Below are 21,000 nucleotides of genomic sequence, written 5' to 3'. Positions count from 1 at the left end.
GCAGCGGAACGCTGTAAATCAAGACCGTATTCTATCAGCTCGGAATTTAGGTACACTTGGGTTGGATGGGGGAGGGGAGGGGCATGGTCGGGTATTCCCAAGATGGACAAAATTTACTGTAGAAATAAGTACCGAGAAACCAGTGTCCCTCGTGTAGATGAAGGCTGGCAGCTGGCCATAAGGAAGATGACTAAGAGGAGAGCGTATTGCGTACGGCTTTAAGAAACGAGCAATGCTTTCTAGACGGCGACTTGCACACTGCAAACACCTCTTCCCCCAAAAGTGCATTATGTTTCAGTGATTAACTGTCTACTTAAGCTCCTGACGGCAACGTCATCTTAGGGTGTGAAAAGCGACATTTTTGTCTACCAAGTATGTTTCTGTTTTTATGGCAGTGATTCTCGTATTTGCAGTTAACAGTTCTTGCACATTTTCTTTTCTCTGATCTGAATAAGCAGTTTTCAGAGAAAAAACAGTGAGTATTGACACAATCTGCAAGAACTGAAAAGGAAGGAAGATGGGAGTTTAATGTTCCATTTGCAGCGCGGTCATTAGAGGCGGAGCACAAGCTCGGATTGGTTCAACGACGGGGAATGAAACCGGCCGTGTCCTTTCGGAGGAATCATCCCAGCATTTGCGTGGAGCGATTTTGGAAAATCACGGAGAACCTAAATGTGGGTGGCCGGACGGGGGTTTGAACCGCTGTCCTCCCGAATGCGGGTCTAGTGTTATCACCATTGCGCCACCTCGTTCAATCCGGAAGAAATTCGTTCTTTCCGCACACCATTCGCGACTGGAATATGAAATAGGCGTGGAGTACCCTGGCCACATATCAAAAGATTTCTTTCAGAGTGTAATTGCTCTGGTGTGATGCCGATCTTAATCGGTATAACTGTGCTGTCGTTAGATACTTGCATAATTTTATTTAAACCTTGTGCAAATTGTATACTGTTTTACATTTTTCACAAAGCGGAGGGTGTCCCATTGCCCAACTTACTTCATGATCATAATTAAACCGAACAAACAGAAAAAAGGAAGACGTGATATTGCACCAATCTCAGAACTCACGACTTCGCACAGTTCGCACATAAACGAGTGTGGATGTATTTTTCGTCAAAAATTATCGACTCTGCAGCATCGACCTCCGCAAAGAGAAATTTTTAAAATAAGTAAAAAAATCTGTATCAGATCAGAAATGCCGCCCTTTGCAGCTATCAGATTGTATAGCGGTAATCTATATTTAACGAGCGCACCTTCTGGCATTCAACCTGTCTCATTTCAAGGAACAGATGGAAAGCAGAGTATACAAAATTCCCAATCTGATGTGACTGATGCTCAAGGCACTGTTACAAGTAACGAAAGGATTTTTCTCTTCTCCAGAGAAGCTATGCTATTAAAAGATATCGTCATAAAATAGAATGAAAACGTTGCAACCATGCTCTAATAATAAATATTATCATCGTTACTAGGAGTAAAACCATCACAGTATCGCTACACAGTTAGTAGGTTTGATTTAGTTCTTCCAAGAACATACTCGTGTTTTTACTCATTTCTGCTTCAAAGATGGGGGGGTATATTGATGACATTGCCCCTCTAGGGTGCTCAGTGTTCTGGGAAACCATATACGCTTGTTATCGTCCGTTAGACACTCTTCTTAAAGGTACTTTTCACTGGTACTGGTTCGGTGATAATACGCTGCCGGAAAAAAAAAATACAACAGCCTCTAGGACCAGGTCTTTCTGATGAGAAGTGAGGTGAGAGGTAGTTAATCATTGTAGTAGCACACGATAATAAATTGAGACCAAATGAAACACACGTGACAGTGCAGGGCGCCCAAACAGTCGCATAAGTACACAATGCACACCCCTCTGGCGTCAACCAGGCGTGTATTCTCGTATACGAACGATCATATGGGATGCAAGTATCTTAGGCCTTTTATTGCAAGTCGGCAATGGTGCTTGCAGGGGCTAGGGAACGAGTAAGCTCCCGCTTCATCATGTCCCATACGTGTTCAGTTGGCGAGAGATCTACTGATCTTACTCGTCTGGGCAAGAGCACGATGCAACGCATCGGCCGTATTTGGACGTGCACTATCCTGCTAAAAAGCACATCACATCCCTGCCGAAGAAGTGGCAGTAACACGGAGATAACAGCCTGTGCAATGTAGTGAGCACTGTTTATTTTACCCTACAGAAACACCAGTTGTGACAGTTTGTTTTAACTGATGCCCCCCACCCCACCCCACACCTCCACGCCCGCAGCATGAAGTCTGTGATGGATACTCTATGTCGTGGGCGAATGCACTCCGAAACAGGCAGCTCACCAGGTCCACACCAAACACTTGTATGTCCATTATTCGCATGCAGACAGAACCTGCTGTCATCACTGATGATAACAGGGCGTCGTTTCACTCTCCAGTCAACTGTTTCACGATACCAGAGTAGCCATGCTTGGCAGAGTCGTGGTGTCAGTGGTAGCCTGGCCAGCCTGGCTTGATCTTAATCCTGCTTCAAGCAGGCGGCTCCCAATGGTCCCTGATAACACAGCAGGTGCGCAACATGTGCCCGGATTTCGTCCCTGGATGATGATCGGTCGTCTATCGCAGCGATCTTAACATGCTACTATACCTCGCGGACGTCCAGAACCTGCTCTACGGGTTTGGGAATGTTCCACAGACCACTGTTAAAAGCAGCGACACCTCACCATTACATTGTTTCTAACGTTTGCAGCAATCCGTTGATACGTCCATCCAGCTACACGCAGACTCACAATGCGACCCCGTTCAAAAGGTTGAATATGTTCAACATGAGTATGTACTCGTGGGTGGGACATGGTTGTGCGTTGGAATGAATGTTGTAAACGCAGTTACTGTATGCAGAGTAAGAACAAGGGCTTCACAGACAGGCCTCTGAGCGTCACCTGATCGCCGATGATTATGACAAATGAATCACTAAGGACACAACCCGTCAGTATGCACGTATTACACCCTGGTGCCATTGAACACAGTCCTTGAGGCTGTTGCATTTTTTTTCCCCGCGGTGTACATCGCTGCTTCTCAATTTTACTGTACGCCATGAATCATTAGAAGTACAGTTCTCACTTGCGAGTTCGAGTACTTTCAACAGGCCCCAGAATTCTACTCGCTGTTGTTTGTCGGGCCATTGTTTTTATTTAGATTGTTTAGCTATACTATCAGCCGTTCCCCCCACCCTCTCGTCTAAGAACCAGCCGGCAAGCTCTTTTGGGTAATGTTTAGATGGAATATTGCGTTATGTGCTTCTACTGTTTACGGTCACTGGAGAAGGAACGTAAGCCAGCTTGTACCGTCGTCCAGTTTGTGAGCTGCTTCCAGTATTTCACGTTCCAGCCTGAGGCTTTAGTGATCACTGGACAACGGAAAGCAACGCGTAGCACACGTGCCTCCAGGCCAGCCCGCACCCGGCAGCGACGGACCGTCGAGGCAGACAGGTTCACAGCCGTTGCAGTGCTTGAACATGGAGCCAATGCTGTTGACGCCTGGTTCCACAGCCGCATCTTCTTCGCCTTATACGTGCCGAAATGGCCCAGCACAAAAAAATCCATTTCTTGGAGATCATTTTCCCTGATAGAATTTACTCGCATAGCGTACTGATACGGGTCCCTTTTATAGCGACGGTACATATCTATACTCAGCACACCTTAGGGAATGCGACGGACTGCATTACTGGTGACATCATCATGTAGCCCCCGTCCCCCAAATCTTTTCCTGGTAGTTTGGTGAATGATGTTAGAGGAGGACAGCTGTTGATAAATCCGATTTTCTCGTCTTCGTCATTTCGCGAGAAATGTGTTGGAGGAAATAATGCTACACGACTCTTCTTGCGACGTATGCTCTCGGAAGTTCATCAGTAAAGATTTCAATGATGCACAAGCCTTTCCTGTAATGTGTGCCACTGGAGTTTCTTGACTACCTCCTTGTCGATCTAAATACACTGACACTTTCTTTCAAGTTTTCACCTAGTTCGACAACTGTTGATTGATTGTACTTGGCGTACCACTGGCCTTATGGTTACACACAAAAGCAAGCTGTTCCAGCTCGTCTATATGCAAACTCTCTTTGATTGCTTCTTGCTGGTAGAATGTTCTACACTTCCTCCGATTATGTATTCATACGAGACATTGTTTCTGTGTGCTGCAATTTTCAGAACTGTTAGCATATTGTAGAGCGTACAGCTCAAGTTAAGTATGTTTTATGTGCCCAACCCTAAAGTAACGGAACGGCATCGATATTTCGTGGCTATCTATGTTTCAACAACTTTTGTCAGAATTAATCTTCCACTATACATCGAAATGTGCATTTTTTAAAAATTTACTAGTAGATTAAAATTTGTGCCACACTAGCGCTCGAACCTGGAAACTTCTCTCTCGCGAAACTGCTCTTACCCGTTGAACTCTTTAGGCAAGTTTCGTACTTGAAAAGTGGGAGAGAGGTGTGGCAAAACTGAAACCGTGACGACGGGCCGTGAGTCGTTCTTATAATGTATAGCTCAGCATTGCCCCTGAGAGGTAACGTTATGGGGAAAAGTCCCAGTGAAGTTCACAGTTTCACACTGCCAGAGAGTTTTAGCTTTTAAGATCATTAGTAGCAGACTTTAAAGAAACGTAGTTTTTAGCGACTTTGTTGGCCGGGATTAACGGTTCAGGTTGTTGACAGAAGTGGGTTGCAGTACTATAGGACAACGTAACCTCACCCCCACCCCACACCACTCCCACCGGACGCCGTTTTTTGTAACTAGATTTGGATTTGTTGGACGTGACTGAGTCTGCAGCTGTGAAAGTACTATGCTCGTAACATCACTTATTTGTGGTGCACCAATACTTGATTATGTTGTATGTTGTTTTTCGAAACAAACTTTGGAAATATTTAGGCAATGAAAAAGCGAGTAGTTTCTCTACACGAAGTTAATCCCTGCCGCTGGAAATGAAACACTCGTCCTTAAACTCTAAATTACAGCTTGTTTGCTGTGAGGATGCTGGTTAGCCGTTTGGATGTCTGTGAACATTGGAGTAAATATGTAGCCAGTAAATTTATACTACCTGTCTGTTTAGAAGCGACAAACAAAAACCTGTATCATATACGACAATGTAAACTGCCAATCTGGATCATAGAGTCTTTTTCTTATCTCTGCATGTCGAGTTTTCTTAAAACTCGAATACGTGAACAGAAAGTTATGTGATCGCTTGGCAGGTCACGAGAAAAATCAAGGAAATGTAATTTTTTTTATAATAGGCGAGATGTGCTTTAAATTAAGTTGACATTGCAATTAAACTACAACAGAGGAAATATTGTATTTTGCAGTACAATCCGCAAAAAATTGTTTCAGTTTCCGTAAAATTTCATTTTTCGGCAGAAACAGCAACCTGTTATACACGAAGAAAGTAATTTTTACTTCTTGAAGGACTTGCACTTCATCACCGAGATAAAGCGCCCTTGCGTGCACTGTCTGTATCGTTAAATTATTCTTTAAAATTACGGACACTGTTTTAAGTTAAAGCACTTTAATGATAGTTGTGTTCCAGTATGATGAAGCAACTTACTAAATAAGCGCATTACTCGCAGTTGGTATATATTTGCTGAATTTAGCGACTTCAGTCGTTACTGATAAAACATGACTTTTACGGAGATAGCGAACGTAAAAGATTTCGGAAATGGAGAAACCTGTGGTGAATTTGCAACATTTTGCTAGTTTAGAGATGTCACGGTTAACAATAAAAGAACGAAAAGCACGTTACGAAGGATTTCCGCACAGGAAGACTAATACTTGACGGTCTTCTCTCTTCGTGGCTCACAAGGAGAAACCACCACAGGGTGCTCTCTGACTCAGTTGAAACTTGGCAAGGTGAAAGAAGGAAGGAAGTAAAGGGAGACAATGTTGACGTAGTTGGCGACATCAATACTTTTCGGGCAAATCACGGCTTAAGTTTCGACTCCGCATCATCAGTTTGCTCAAGCATTTTAAAATCTGGCGAGTCGGTAGCGTAGTGGTTAAGAGAACAGGTTCAAATTTCTACGCCCTGTGTTCGAATCCAAACTTATGCTTTCGTTTCTTTACCTACTATTGTTCCGGAAGTACGTAACATCAATATTTTTGTGACATCGTGAAATACATCGGAATTATTGACAAAGGACATAAGTTATTGAAATAGGTTTTATCATAACAAACCTTATATCATCATGTATTATTAACAGTAATTCAGAATAAAAAAGTATAAACCCGAGTATTTCGATTTCCTTATAAAATGGGTTGTTTGTTGATGAAACTGGAATACCGACGTGTTTATTAAAAGTAATTTCGCTAAAGTGTACGCTGCGCTGACAATTCTGCGGCGTATACTTTTACCAACAGCTGAAGAATTACATTCGCGGATTGCAGAAGTGCCCGCTTCTCATCGCACAGTAAAGGGAAATCACAAGTAGAAGTGACCCAATTAAAAACAGTCCTTGGTACATCGTCATTTGCATGTTCCAGCTTTCGAGAAAATACTTCGATATGCGTGGTTTGCCACGAAATTATCGCCAGATCGCGACGCATGTAGCAACGTTGACGTTGGTACTTTTGCTAATGACATCACGCTAAAAAAAACTAGACTGTCGCTGTGTGCAGTGAATATTTTTATGACAGACACCGCCTTGGGGAATGTGCTGGATCTCGTGAAATATAGAAGCGAAAATCAAAACAAAAATTGAAATACTATAATTGATACATTTTTAATCTTCAATTACTGTCAGGTTTATGACATTATATAAGATATGTGAGCTGAATTTGTAGACTGAAATACTATAATTGATACGTTTTTCATTTTCAAATGCTGGTAATGTCATAACATTATATAAGATTCGTGACGATAAAATTTATTTTTAATAAGATTTGAAATGCTTACTTCTTTTTTTTAATAATTACATTGCATTTTACAATATCCCAAAAAATATTGTCACATACTTACGCAACAACAACAAATAAGAAAGATACATGAGACTGGATTTGAACGCGGCAAAAATTCGAGACGATGCTCTCACCCAGTATGCTACCGACTCATTGCGTTTGTTACAGCGGAAGCGGCCTGATGAATTGGCGTCGCAACTTTGACTATCATTTTCCCGAAAATTAATTGATGTCGATACTTAAGAACAAAATAGGTGACCTTCTGAAGATAGCTACCTATAGCTTTATCTGTATCAGTTAAATGAGAACAAGTGACAGCACATGTGCGGCGTTTTGGACCGCGCCTCCATCCGCTGTAGGGTAGCGGCTGAGCGCCGTACTCACCCACAGAACGGCTGGTCCGGAGCGCAGCTGTGGATAGTCCACTTGGTCCGCGCTGGGTTGCCGCCGACCGGCCGCCTGGCCACGCTGTGACTGCTGTTGAGGCTGCGGCCCCGCGAGTGCGCATGCGCCGCTTCGCCCGCCCCACTGCTTTTCTGCTAAGGTGGGGAGCCGAGAGCGCACATCTGCAGTACTCGTGCGGTGCGCCCCCCTCCCATCCTCCCCACACACAAACACGCGCACCCGCGTGCGTCAAGTGCGTGACAGTACACAAAATAGAACAAGGTATGCGTCAGCACACGTCAGTCAAATCAGTTTTCACTAACTGGAGCCGAAAATTGTTGTTTAGGCAACAGTCTCCATCTAGAATGTCGATCGGGAACTCGAGTTACTACAGTGACTTACGTAGTGTGCCTTGATTGTATTTTTCGAAATTTATTCGCTGACTGCTAATTTCTCGATATTAGTTATGGATCTTCTACTGAATTACCCAGTAGTGAGATATGAAAATTGTGCCCGACTGTGACTCGAATCTGGATTTCCCGTTTATCGCTACCGGTCGCCTTAACCACTTGGGCTTTCCCTTGCACGCTCCCCGCGTCGAGCCAAACCTTCATATATTGAAGAGGCAAAAAAACTGGTACACCTGCCTAATATAGTTAGTGCCGCGGCGAGCACGCAGAAGTGCCGCAACACGACGTGGCATGGACTCGGCTAATGTCTGAAGTAGTGCTGGAGGGAACTGACGCCATGAATCCTGCAGCGCTGTCCATAAATCCGTAAGAGTGCAAGAGGGTGGAGAGCTCTTCTGAACAGACCATTGCAAGGCATCCCAAATTTGCTCATTAATGTTCATCTCTGGTGAGTTTGGTGGGCAGCGGAAGAGTTTAATCTCAGAAGAGTGTTCCTGGAGCCACTCTGTCGCAATTCTGGACGTGTGGGGTGTTGCATTGTCATGCTGGAACCGCCCAAGCCCGTCGGAATGCACAATGGTTACCAATGGATGCAGGTGGTCAGGCAGGACGCTTACGTACGTGTCACCTGTCAAGAGTCGTATCTAGACGTATCACGGGTCCCATATCACTCTAGCTGCACCCGCCCCACACCATTACAGAGTCTCCACCAGCCTAAACAGTCCCCTGCTGGCATGCAGGGTCCATGGCAGTTTGTTTCTTTGATCAGTTCTTTCCTTCTTTCGTCTATTTTGTTCTAATCTGCAAAGGAATCTTATTTATTTGCGTTGACTGGCACTAAAAACGCCACCCATAGTAAATGTGTAATTACCTATTTAATCAAAGTATATCCCTTTATTCTTTATTTCTAGATGGAATATATTATTGGCATGTTATGTACTTCGCTTTGTGAGCTAACACTGAAATGTCTGAAGATTATTTCGCTAGCCTTAATGTCTTTTCGCAACATGTAAAAACGAACTTATCACTAGATGTGAGGCGATAAGATTTTCCCGCTCTTGTAACACTTATTTTTGTACCTTGTGTTCTTCCGCTTTAAGTCATGTGTATTTTTATGATTTTTCTGTAATTAATGACATTTCTGTACTAAACATGCTATTAAGCGGGAACGTTACTGCAATAGCTGCTGTTGTGGTGGGAGATGGTTGCAATATGCATTACATTGCAGAAATGTTGAGAACTACACTTTCCACGATTTACAAGTCGTAAGAAGGTACATGGAAACTGGTGGCTATACAACAAAATCAGGATCAGGTCCGAGAAGAATAACGTCGGCAAGAGATGACTACCTCTTACGATTTCAAGTTCTCCACAACCGTCCTACCACCACCGTTTGAAGCACGAAATCGACCCCCACCAAGTTCGAGGGATCAATGTTAGCGAGAAAATCGTCCGAAGAAGAGTGGAAGAAGCCAATCTTAAAGTCAGAAGACATATTACAGATCCAGAACTCATCAGAAAGCATCGCAGAGAGCGACTGAATTTCACAAGCGAATAACGCGGTTGGATGTTGCAACAATGACAGCAAGTGGTGTTCACCGGAGAGTCTCGTAATTTGGCCTGTGATCACCTGACGTTAGATATAAGGTTTGGAAAAACCCTGGGGGAAGCTATTCGCCGTGCAAATTCTCAACCAGGACGTCTTCTCACTGTGGATCTATAATGGCGTGGGCAGGAATTAGTAGTACTGAAAGGTTGGATTTGGTCTTCGTGGAACATGCGAGCCATACAGCCAGCACATCGGTATGCGGAAGAAATCCTTTTGGAACGTTTTGTATCTTTCGCTCCATTTATTGGCGATGGTTTTACACTAAAGCTTTGCAGTTCGTGGCAAGATACTGTGAGCATTGGGCAAGAATCCTTGGATGACTGTAGTTCATACTATGACTTCGCCTGCTTGAATCCCCAATTTGAATCCTCTCGATCATTTATGGGACTGCCCGGGGAGAAGGGCCCGTCAGCACTATTCAGAGACCTTACAGGACCTACGGGAGGCGCTCCTTGAAGAATGGGAGATGTTTCTTCTAGAGCACGTTGCCTATAAGGTTGGATGCCATTATTAGTGCAAGAGGGGGTAATATGCGGTTTTGAAGATACTGTACGAAGCTAGTTCTGTGAATTATAGAAAATCAAAACAGAGGTGCATTACCTTCATGATCTCCCTCAGAATTTGCTTGAACCTTGAATCTATTCATGTTGTTTCCAAATTTCACGCGTAATCCCCCCCTCCGCTGTCCATTCTGATTTAGATTTCCCGTGCTTTCTTCGAATCACCTCAGGCGAATGCCGTAATTATTGTTTCAACGAGGCCATTCCCAGTTCTCTCCAGATTTCACCCATCCTCCACATATCATGTCCCTCACCATTTTTGCCCCTGAATTCTGGCCCAATAGGAGTAGCGCTCAGCCGCTAAACCTAATTTTCTCGGTTCTTTCTCAGAGTTGTTACTCGGTGCCAATTTATGCAGCACCAATGTGAAAACCACGAAACTGGTTTACCAGAAAGAGATAACTTTGAAAATGCAGAGACTGGGTGAAGTATGCAAATGCAACGCGGAACAATGGGGAACATTACGTACGTTTTGGGAATTATTTTGTAGCTCATGTAAAAATTCTAACACTGGGTTTCTTATTTTGACTGTCTTAATGACTTCGTCCTAAAACCAAACTGTTGGTCTTTATGTGGAAGTTGTTGAGAAGATCTGTTTACGCAGCAAGTTCTCAGCCATTTTTTCCTTCGTATTCTTTTGACATTTGTTCCCTTGACGTTGTTCACTACGTTACGTTAAATATGAACTGATATTGTACAAACAGAATTGTTCTTTATATCCATACACCTGCCATTTACGTGAAAACGCATACTGACTCAACTTATTTTTCCGATGTACATCCTTGCTACCTTTCATCGTCTCTGGGAGAAAGTACCAACTAACGTTGGTTGCAGACACCATAATATATTCTCCGGCCGCCGATTGCATCTTCCAACGACGACGTAGAACGTCAGTGGTTTTCTTTCGGAAGTTTTGATACCACAACAGATAAAACTACTTTCACTCTTCCACTTCCTAAGTATGTTTACCATTAAAGGCGCTACTATCCCTCAAACGCCGTTAATGTGCAATCTGCAGTGATATAGCTAGAAAATGTACAGTCTTCGTGCCTAATTTCAGCTTCTTCTGGGACTTTACGTGTTTATTCGTATCCTTGCATTGAAATGTGTAGGGATAAATGACGTTTAAGTTGTGGTGTCTATTTTCATTCACGCTGAAGAGTGAAACACATCTGTTGTTCGTGCATTGTTTTGTTCACGATTGCTGATTTCTTTGTTTGGTGTATGGCTCCTTCAGCACTGGTATGAGAGGTGAGAGTCTGGTCTAAATCTGTCTTTGCACAATAATTCATCATTTGTTATAGCCACTACATTAAAACGTCTTATAACTACCTTCCTGTCGCAGCCCACTACTTCCACTTGCCGATTTCAGTTTTTATCTTCGTATCATGAGCTATAAGATCAGTTGAACAACGCAACTCCCCTCCTTCTTCCTCTATCACTACTTAATGTTCTCGCAACTACAGACGTCCAGAGCTAAGTCTTGCAAGTACGACGCTGATATCCGGCAGAACACCCGACAACCCAAGATGTCATTAGATCGCCGGGAAAGCCTGAAGAGAATATTTAAGTGTTTTTTAATTACGCGGACTAGTGACTGCGAAAATGACTTATGAGTACACCGATGAAAATGGAAAGTGTTATACCTTGAAACACGAGTTCGATATTTCATCAACCATTGTGAGATGTGTTCATCGCATAATGGGTATTAGATGGTTCGAAACTGCATTCGCTGTGGGATGTGAACAAATAGTCTCCGAATGTCACCTTGAGGAATTTCTTGCCATGCCTGAAGCAGATTGCTAAAATCTGATATGAAAACATACGTCGTCCAATCGCGAGTGTTGAATCTGGTGATTGGGAGGCTACTCAAGGATTTGTACATTCCTCAAGGCAATTATGGTGTAAACTACAGTGTGGGATCATCCATTAGCCTTCTAGGATCTGCTATTTGGTACCGTGGTCATGAGGGCATGGCATGGCTGCTCAAAATATCAGCCCAGGTTCCAGTAATTTCTTCCACACTGTTTTTTTGTGACACACTGCCTGTAACCTTTGGCCAGATTTCCTCTGTTTTCTTCTGTACATTCGTCAGGGCCAGTACAATTCTACGATCTCTACATTCTGTAGTCTTTCCGATCGTTGCAAAACCGAAGGTGGCTCTTTGGTACAGATGCGAGTGGAAAGTCTGAATCAGAGGCTCAGATGTTTCTGCGTCCCTATAGGCTGCAGATTCGCAGACTTACATCATGGAGTGGAGAGGCGGCGGCATCTACTAGTTAGATCTGGCGTCCACCACACACAGTAGTAGAGGACGATGTGTGGTGTGGAGTCAGCGGTTTTCTAGGTTAGAAGGTCTCGAGAAAGTTCAATCAGGGGTACAGTCACAAAGGCAGCAGGTCAAACACAGGACAGAGGTAGAGTTAGAAAACAGGTGTTATAGATTTAAATTGTCATAGCTGTGTGAGGAAAGGGCCAGACCTCAAAGCGCTCGTAGGCAACACTGAAGCACAAATCGGAATAGGTACCGCAAGCTGGCTAATGTCGGACATGAGTTCAGGCTAAGTTTTTACCAAGGACATAAAAGTACACATAAAGGTCAGACTAAATCCGTCGTGCCGGCCGGGGTGGCCAAGCGGTTAAAGGCGCTACAGTCTGGAACCGCGCGACCGCTACGTCGCAGGTTCGAATCCTGCCTCGGGCATGGATGTGTGTGATGTCCTTAGGTTAGTTAGGTTTAAGTAGTTCTAAGTTCTAGGGGACTGATGACCTTAGAAGTTAAGTCCCATAGTGCTCAGAGCCATTTGAACCATTTTAAATTCGTCGTTAGTGATGGCGTGTTTGATGCTGTTAGAAGTATATTATGTTGTAGTGAAATTAGAGTAGAAGTCAGTTACTGATGAGTTTGGTAGAAGGGATTTCTTTTACCGAGCCCGGACCCAGATGAATTAGTTGTTATAAGTTTCAAGGAAAATTTGAGTCTCATTTAGAATAGATATCCGACTTGTACAGTTATATTAATATTAATTTCAATCTATCCTCGATTTGTTGGTGAAAACACACATTTACAGTCGGTTCTAGACTTAAAGCGTCACCCGAAATTGTAGTAAAAGCTTTCTGTGAAAATTATATTGAGCATTTACTTCAAGAGCCCACACGAAGTGAAAATGTTTGCTCAGGTTGCTTGTCCGCTAAGATGTCTAGTACGTTATCGCAAAGAGAGGACGTCACGACAGGTACAGGAATTAGTGAGCTCAAGGTCGTTTTAGCGAAATTCAGTACCATAACATTAAAATCCACCAAAAATAAACGCAATTTGCGTATTTAAAAAAGTATATTAAATTAGTTTGTCGCCTGTGTTTCCTCCATAATAACTATGTAAGTGTCGATCAACTATTGCTCAAATTCATACGAATACCTTTGACGGCAATTGAGAATTTTGTGCCTCGTAAATTATTAAGAAATGAAATATATCCCTCATTTACATAAAATAAGTCAGGAGACGGTTGCAGAAAAAACGAAAAGAGCTTGCCAGATTTTTTAACATATTCTCCAAAACAAATGTTGATGGTGTATAGACAGCAACCAGCCACAAATTTATTTTAACCGTTAACGGTTTCGAATCATTACGATTCATCGTCAGACGGCTTTCGTGCTTTTATTATAACATGTGCTGCGTTTTGTACTGATTAGTTATCCCAAAATATAAATAATACACAATTATAAGCACGTCACAAAGATGGTTGATTCCAGAATGAGATTTTCACTCTGCAGCGGAGTGTGCGCTGATATGAAACTTCCTGGCAGATTAAAACTGTGTGCCGGACCGAGACTCGAACTTGGGGGGACCTTTGCCTTTCGCGGGCAAGTGTTCTACCAACTGAGCTACCCAAGCACGACTCACGCCCCGTCCTCACAGCTTTACTTCTGCCAGTACCTAGTCCGCGTAATTAAAAAACACTTAAATATTCGATTTTAGCCCTGGAGCCGAGGTGAATTTCCACCACATTTCCATCGTTGCACAAATCTGAAGCGCTCAAATATGTAAGTTTATGTATGCAATTATGTGAATGCGGCGAAAACTACAAACGTTGTCTGCTGGAAGAAAACTATGAAAACAAGTACTCCAAACCGACATTCCACGTGAGTCACATCCCAATGCAAATCTCAACCATCTTTGTGACGTGCTTATAGTTCTGTATTATTTATATTTTAGGACAACTAATCAGTAAAAAACGCAGCACATGTTGTAATGAAAGCATGAAAGCCGTCTGACGATGAATCGTAATTATTCGAAACCGGCAACGGTACCCTTTGAATAAAGGAACTTAGAATAAACTTGTGGTTAGTTGCTGTCTCAACACCATCAACATTTGTCTTCAAATAACAGCCACGGTCTTCAACCATGTCATCATATGATAAAATCGCATATTCTCCGAGATTGGGACGGTTTGCGGATGATCGAAACTTAGGGCAAACTTCAGTACGAGATGCTTCTAATAGTTTCCAGAATGAAACTCCGTCTCGAAATTGGGCAGATAATCCATATAGATTCTAGTCATATGTTAATGGCAAGACGCAATCAATGCCTTTACTGGGTGACAGAAGTGGTAATGTTACCGACGAAAGGTCCATTACAACGGAGTTGCTAAACCAGGATTTTAGAAATGCTTTCACCAATGAAGATTCAGTAAATATTCTAATCAAGCATAACTGCCAACATGAGTAATTTGGAGATAGACACCCTCTCTGCAGTGAAGCAGCTTAAGTCACTTAACGAAGGCAAGATTGGCAGTCCAGATTGTATACCAGTTAGGTTCCATTCAGAGTATGCTGATGAAGAGCTCCATTTTTAACAATCATATATAACCACCTGTGCTCGCCGAAAGATCCGTACCTAAAGACTGCAAAGTTTCACAGTTCACACCAATACACTGCAAAAGGAATAGAAGTAATTCACTAAATTGTAGACACACGTCATTGATATTGATTTTTAGTAGGAGTGTGGAATATATACTCTTCCGGCATTGTGAAATACCTCGAAGACGACGATCTGTTGTCACATAACCAGCATAGACTCAGAAAACATCGTGTTTATCAAATACAATTGGCTTTTTATTCTCACGAAGTAATGAATGTTATCGATAGGGTTTCAACTAGATACCACATTCCTATATTTCCAGAAGGCTTTAGACAATGTTCATCACAAGCAGCTTATAATCAAATTGGGTGTCGATAGAGTATCGTGGGAAAACCAGGAAAGAGTAGAAAAGAAGCGTTTGAGATGTGGTGCTGTAGAACGATATTGAAAATGAGGTGAACCGATAAGAAACGAGGGGGTTCTTCTCAGAAACGGCGAAGACATCCATAAAGACATGGGAGAATAACTTTCATGGTACCAGAGGGAGCTGTAGAGGGTGAAAACATTGGGGGATGCAGATACTGGAATACATCCAACAAATAATTAATGTAGGATGCAAGTGTTACTCAGACATGGCACAAGACAGGAATTTGTGGCGGGACGCATCGAAACAGTAAAAGGCCGATGACTCAAAAAGATGGGGGGGCGGGGGGGGGGGGAGGATGGAGGTAATCGTCTCATTGCGTGACACTGACTTATTTGTTTGTTGTATGCAACCTTGGGCAGTTTGTAAGTGCTTCACCGCTGAGTCGATAACTCAAAAGGCGAGCTTTAAATGAAGGTTAGTATCTACGAGTATGTTAATCTGAATAGAATCACGTGAAACAGAGAGCAAACTGAAATGGTGAAACACTCTTGGTGACTATCGGACCTGCTGCCATAACTGTAACTTCCTCACTTACCATCAGATAAATAACAGCTTACCTGAAAGATATTCCTGCCTCTTTGACCTTGACAGCATTGGAGAACGGAACCTGCTGTAACCGAAAAGTGTTGCAGAATCAGCGACAGGAGGAAGGACAGAAACACATTACAGAGAGGCAAAAGGTTAATTAATTTTTGTTTATGCCAAACCATAAATTCAAGTGAAATGCAAAGCAGTCTTCACAGCGTGGGGCAGCACCAATCCGCAATGGCGGATTGACCACAGTAATAGCCTGTCCTCCACAGAAATATGGATTTGTGAAACAAAAATACAAAAGTTGACTAAAATGTTCATCCAACTCGCAGGAAGTTCTAATTGTTTGAAAACAAAGAAAGCAGTTTTGTTCAAATGTGTGTGAAATCCTATGGGACTTAACTGCTAAGGTCATCAGTCCCTAAGGTTTCACACTACTTAACTTAAATTATCCTAAGGACAAACACACACACCCATGCCCGAGGGAGGACTCGAACCTCCCCCGGGACCAGCCGCTCAGTCTATGACTGCAGCGCCTTAGACCGCTCGGCTAATCCCTCGCGGCAAAGCAGTTTTGAGAAAAAGGCGAGAGAAACTGTTTGATATATGAGGATGAATGTGATTCGGATGCAAAGGGCGGCAAGTGCGGCAAGTGCGGCAAATCTTACCAAAGTAGCGTCAGCGTGTAGTGCGCAAACTGATCACGAGCATACTGTGTGCGCGCGTAGTTTGGGCAGTCGCAGTAGCCGTGTGCGTTCTCACGCAAGGGCGCCCGGGTTTGATTCCCGGCAGGGGACTGGGTGTTGTGTGTCCATCATTTTCATTATCAGTGACACGCAAGTCTTCGAAGTGACGTCAGCTAAAAAGACTTGCAATACGGCGGCCGAAGCTCGAAGGGGATATCCCTGTCAATAAATGCCATACGATCATTTCATTTCATTTTTTCTCTCGCGACGCGGCCGGATCCGTACCATCATTACCCTTTGCGCATCAGTAATGCTGTTTAGGTGGTGTGTCTCCACTAGTGAAACAGTCCCCGCTGCGAAACATGCAGTGAGTCTACCTGTACCTCTCCTGATACTTTTGTGCACTGGGGCGGGTACTGTTCCCAGGATCTTCGGTTGTCCATTCCGAAGAGGCGCCACTCGAGCGTACTGAGGAAAAAGGTATTTCTCTACGCCAGAGTGGCAAAGAAGACAATTTCAGCTAACGGCCCTTTTTGCTTCAACGCTGCACGCCATCTTGGAATTTCTTTTAAAATAATATGCTTACTGTGCATCAAAATTATTCTGACTTTATCATCCGGTAATTCTGTACTTCAGTAACACATCAGTTGGTTTTGAATCCCACAAAATGATTTTGTAAGAGAAATTAACATGTTAAGTTTTCCCTGTTCAGTTTATACGAACACAATCGACCCGCGATTTCCCTTCTATATGAATCTGTGATGGATTTTTTTTTAATCAGGTGAATAATTCGGTACTCTTTTTTTGTAAGGACTGGATGAAATGGTCGCTAAGACCTCTCCATGTGTTTGTGAAACATCTGGGGAAAATTTCAGGTTTATAAGCTGTGAGGCTGTATTCGTCCTTTCCTGTCAGAAAAGTCATAGTTCGAAGTCATTTGAAATCATCTAGTGAAACGGAAGTCATATTTGGGGTCCCACAACGAAGCGATAAATGGCCTCTGCTGTACGTAATCTGTATATACGATTTATGAGACGATCTGATCAACCCTCGTAGATTGTTTACAGACATGATACTGTCATTTATAGTCCAGTAAAGTCATCAGAAGATAAAGCTAATTGCAAAATGCTTTAGCCAAGATATTTCATTGCGCAAGAAGTGGAAATTGACTCTACATAATGAAAAGTGTGAAGTAGTCCACTTGAGTGCTAAAAGCAATCCGTTAAATTTCGGTTACGTTATGAATCACACGAACTTAAAGGCTGTCTGTTCAAGTAAATACTTAAGGATTACAATTGCAAACCACTTAAATTCGTACCATCACATACAACATGTGTGCGGAAGGGGAAGAAAGACTGCTTCTTATTGGCAGAACACTTAGAATATGAATCAGGTATACTAGAGAGACTCCCTGCGCTACAGTTCTCCATCCTTTTCTGGAGTGTTGCTACGCGGGTTGAGATCCGTGCCGGATAGGATTGATGGAGGACAATAAAAAAAGACCGATGAAGGGCGGGTCGTTTTGAATTAACACGGAATAGGGCAGAGATGTCGCAGATATGAAAGCGGTTTGGAATGGCAAACATTGAAGGAAAAACTTTTCGTTGTGGCGAAATCTTTTCACGAAGTCAAAATCACAAATTTGTTCCTTAGAATGCAAAAAACGTTTTGTTGACTCCCACCTACATATGGAAACAATGCCATCGTGAAAAAAAGATAAATCAGAGTTCGGAAGGAAAGAATGAGGTGATCATTTATTCCCACGTTCTATTCAAGAATCTAACGGCGGAGAAGCAGTTTGAAAGTGGATTTATGAACCCTCTGTCAACCACTGAAGTGTGAATTGCAGAGTATCATGAAGATCTGAAAGGACTTCAGCCAATTCTTACAGCCATACTGTTGTCATGAGTTCATCTAGTCACCACTAGATGTACTGTCATTGCACTACAGCCAACTGTGTTTGTCATCAGTCGGTGTGATGCTCCTGTGTCTCTCATGCCAATGATTCGACATTTCTCAAATTCCGAGGGCTGGTGATAAGCTGCAGGTGCTCGTCGTATTGTGTATGCTTTTTTGCGACCTGCTTCTGAAACTTTCCAGTGTAATCTGATAGTTGACATTTCAATTCATATGAACCATGGAATTTGCCATCGTGGGGTGACTTGCGTACCTCGATTATTTGCCTTTAGGTGAAAAGGCATTGCATAGCGATATGCAGATACACAGGCGGCCGTAGGATCGCGTAATCAGGTTGTAAGCAGTGCATTGGCGGAGGTGTCGTTTGTACTCATGTGATTCATGTGAAAAGGTTTCCGACATGATTATGGCCGCACAACGGAAATAAACGGACTTTCAACGCAGAATGGTAGGTGGAGCTAGGCGCGTGGGACATTCCATTTCGAAAATCATTAGGTGGTTCAGTATCCCGCGATCCAGTGTCAAGAGTGTGCCGAGAATATTACATTTAAGGCTCACAACGGATCACGCAGTGGCCGACGGCCTTTTCTTAACGACTGAGAGCAACGAAGTTTGTGTAGAGTTGTCAGTGCTAGCAGACAAGCAACACTGCGTGAAATAACCGCAGAAAGGAATATGGGACGTACGACGAACGTGTCCGTTAGGACAGTGCGGCGAAATTTGGCGTTAATGGGCTATGGCAGTAAGGCTGGCCGCAAGATGAGACGCAGGTCCGTGAGATGACGCAGGGTGACTCACGGTGAGTTTTTGCGAACCACACAACTGAATCGTCCTGTGCACGTTAGATCGCAGCGTGACGTGACGCAGTTCCTGCGCTTGGTGACCCTGCGGACCACAGTCTCCTGTACACAGTTTACTGCGAGGCTCACGGTGGTTCTGGCTGTTGGTAGTTCGAAATGGAGGAAAAGCTAATTGAAGCCGCACGTGTTCGCAAAGTTCTGTATGATACAAGCCATGAAGATTACTTGAAAACGAAGCTGAAAGCTGAGAAGTGGGAGGAAGTGGCCAAGGAAACGGACATACGAAATGGTAATTTCATTCTTGATGAGACCATGCACTTCTTGGAATTGATCACGGTTTAATCTAAAATAGTTCGTGAATTTTTCATCATCAAATTCCTTAGTTAAAGCGAATTCTCCATGACTTACTCTTCTTTTCATGTACGCACTTTTTTCTGCTTTTTGTTTCATCAAAGCGATGTAACACACCGTTTAGAACTCAAACTCAGAATCGGAATCCGATTGTGAACTTATATCTATTTACATAGCAGAAGTAGTCGCCATCTCTGCCAGAGCCAAAGTTCCTCAGCAAACTGCGTATTGAAACTGCGATCCAACTTGCGATGATTGTCGCCGTGACTCACGCTGCCGTGAGGAATTTGGCGTGAGCCCCCCTGCGTCACCTCACGGGCCTGCGTCTCATGTTGCGGCCTGCCTAAACGATCGACGCAAGTGCCTTTGCTGGCAGTACGACATCGCCTGCAGCTCAAATGGCTCTGAGCACTATGGGACTCAACTTCTGAGGTCATTAGTCCCCTAGAACTTAGAACTAGTTAAACCTAACTAACCTAAGGACACCACACACATCCATGCCCGAGGCAGGATTCGAACCTGCGACCGTAGCGGTCTCGCGGGTCCAGACTACAGCGCCAGAACCGCGCGGCCACTTCGGCTGGCATCGCCTGCAGCGCCACTCCTGGTCTCGTGACCATATCGGTTGGATCCTAGACGACTGGGAAACTGTGGCTTGATCATTTGAGTCCCGATTTCAATTGGTAAGAGCTGATAGTAGGGTTCGAATGTGGCGCAAACCCCATGAAGCCATGGTCCCAAGTTGTCAACAAAGCACTGTGTAAGCTGGCGATGGCTCCATAATGGTGCGCCTGTATGGAATGGAGTGGATCGTCTGGTCCAACTGAACCGAGCACGGACGGAAAGTGGTTATATTCTGCTACTTGGAGACGATTTGCAGCCGTTCGTAGACTTCATGTTCCCAATCAACGATTGAACAGTTCGAGCAAATGATTTGGCCACTCAGATCACCCGACACGAATACCATCGATCGATCAATCAAAAGACAAAATCCTGCACCGGCAACACTTTCGCAGTTATGGACTGCTATAAAGGGAAGATGGCTCAATATTTCTGCAGGAGACTTCCAACGGGTTGTTGAGTCCGTGCCTGCCGGCCGGGTGGCCGAGCGGTTCTAGGCGCTTCACTCTGGAACCGCGCGACCGCTACGGTCGCAGGTTCAAATCCTGCCTCGGGCATGGATGTGTGTGATGCCCTTAGGTCATCAGTCCCCTAGAACTTAGAACTACTTAAACCTAACTAACCTCAGATGTTAGGTCCCATAGTGCTCAGAGCCATTTTTGAGTCCGTGCCACGTCGAGTTGCTGCATTACGCCGGGCAAAAGGAGGTCCGACACTATGTTAGGAGTTAGGCCACGAATTTTGTCACTTCAGTGTAGATAGTCGTACTAAGGGGCAGCCTTGAAGAGGCAGACAAACATGTGATTTCTGTAGGAGGCAGCAGCTTTTTCAGTGGTTGGAGAGGCAGCAGTCTGGATTATAGACTGACATAGCCTTGTCACGTCAGCCAATATGGCCATCCTGCTGGTACTGCGAACAGC

General features: G+C 43.7%; 2 protein-coding genes across 2 annotated transcripts in view; one reads left to right on the top strand and one right to left on the bottom strand.

The window, feature by feature from the left end:
* LOC126094906 (uncharacterized) overlaps nucleotides 1–7,393 on the bottom strand; it is a 122,109-nt gene extending 114,716 nt beyond the window's left edge. Inside the window, exon 1 of the mRNA XM_049909545.1 lies at nucleotides 7,308–7,393. The gene's annotated coding sequence lies outside the window, so the exon portion shown is untranslated. The remainder of the gene's footprint in view (nucleotides 1–7,307) is intronic.
* Nucleotides 1–21,000, top strand: part of LOC126094905 (centrosomal protein of 135 kDa) — a 402,349-nt gene that overhangs the window by 258,490 nt on the left and 122,859 nt on the right. The gene's annotated exons all lie outside the window — the stretch shown is intronic.

The sequence above is a fragment of the Schistocerca cancellata genome, chromosome 8 (assembly GCF_023864275.1).
Source record: "Schistocerca cancellata isolate TAMUIC-IGC-003103 chromosome 8, iqSchCanc2.1, whole genome shotgun sequence".
Taxonomy (NCBI): domain Eukaryota; kingdom Metazoa; phylum Arthropoda; class Insecta; order Orthoptera; family Acrididae; genus Schistocerca; species Schistocerca cancellata.
The sequence above is the reverse complement of the archived record's forward strand: the minus strand, read 5'-3'. Positions and strand labels throughout refer to the sequence as shown.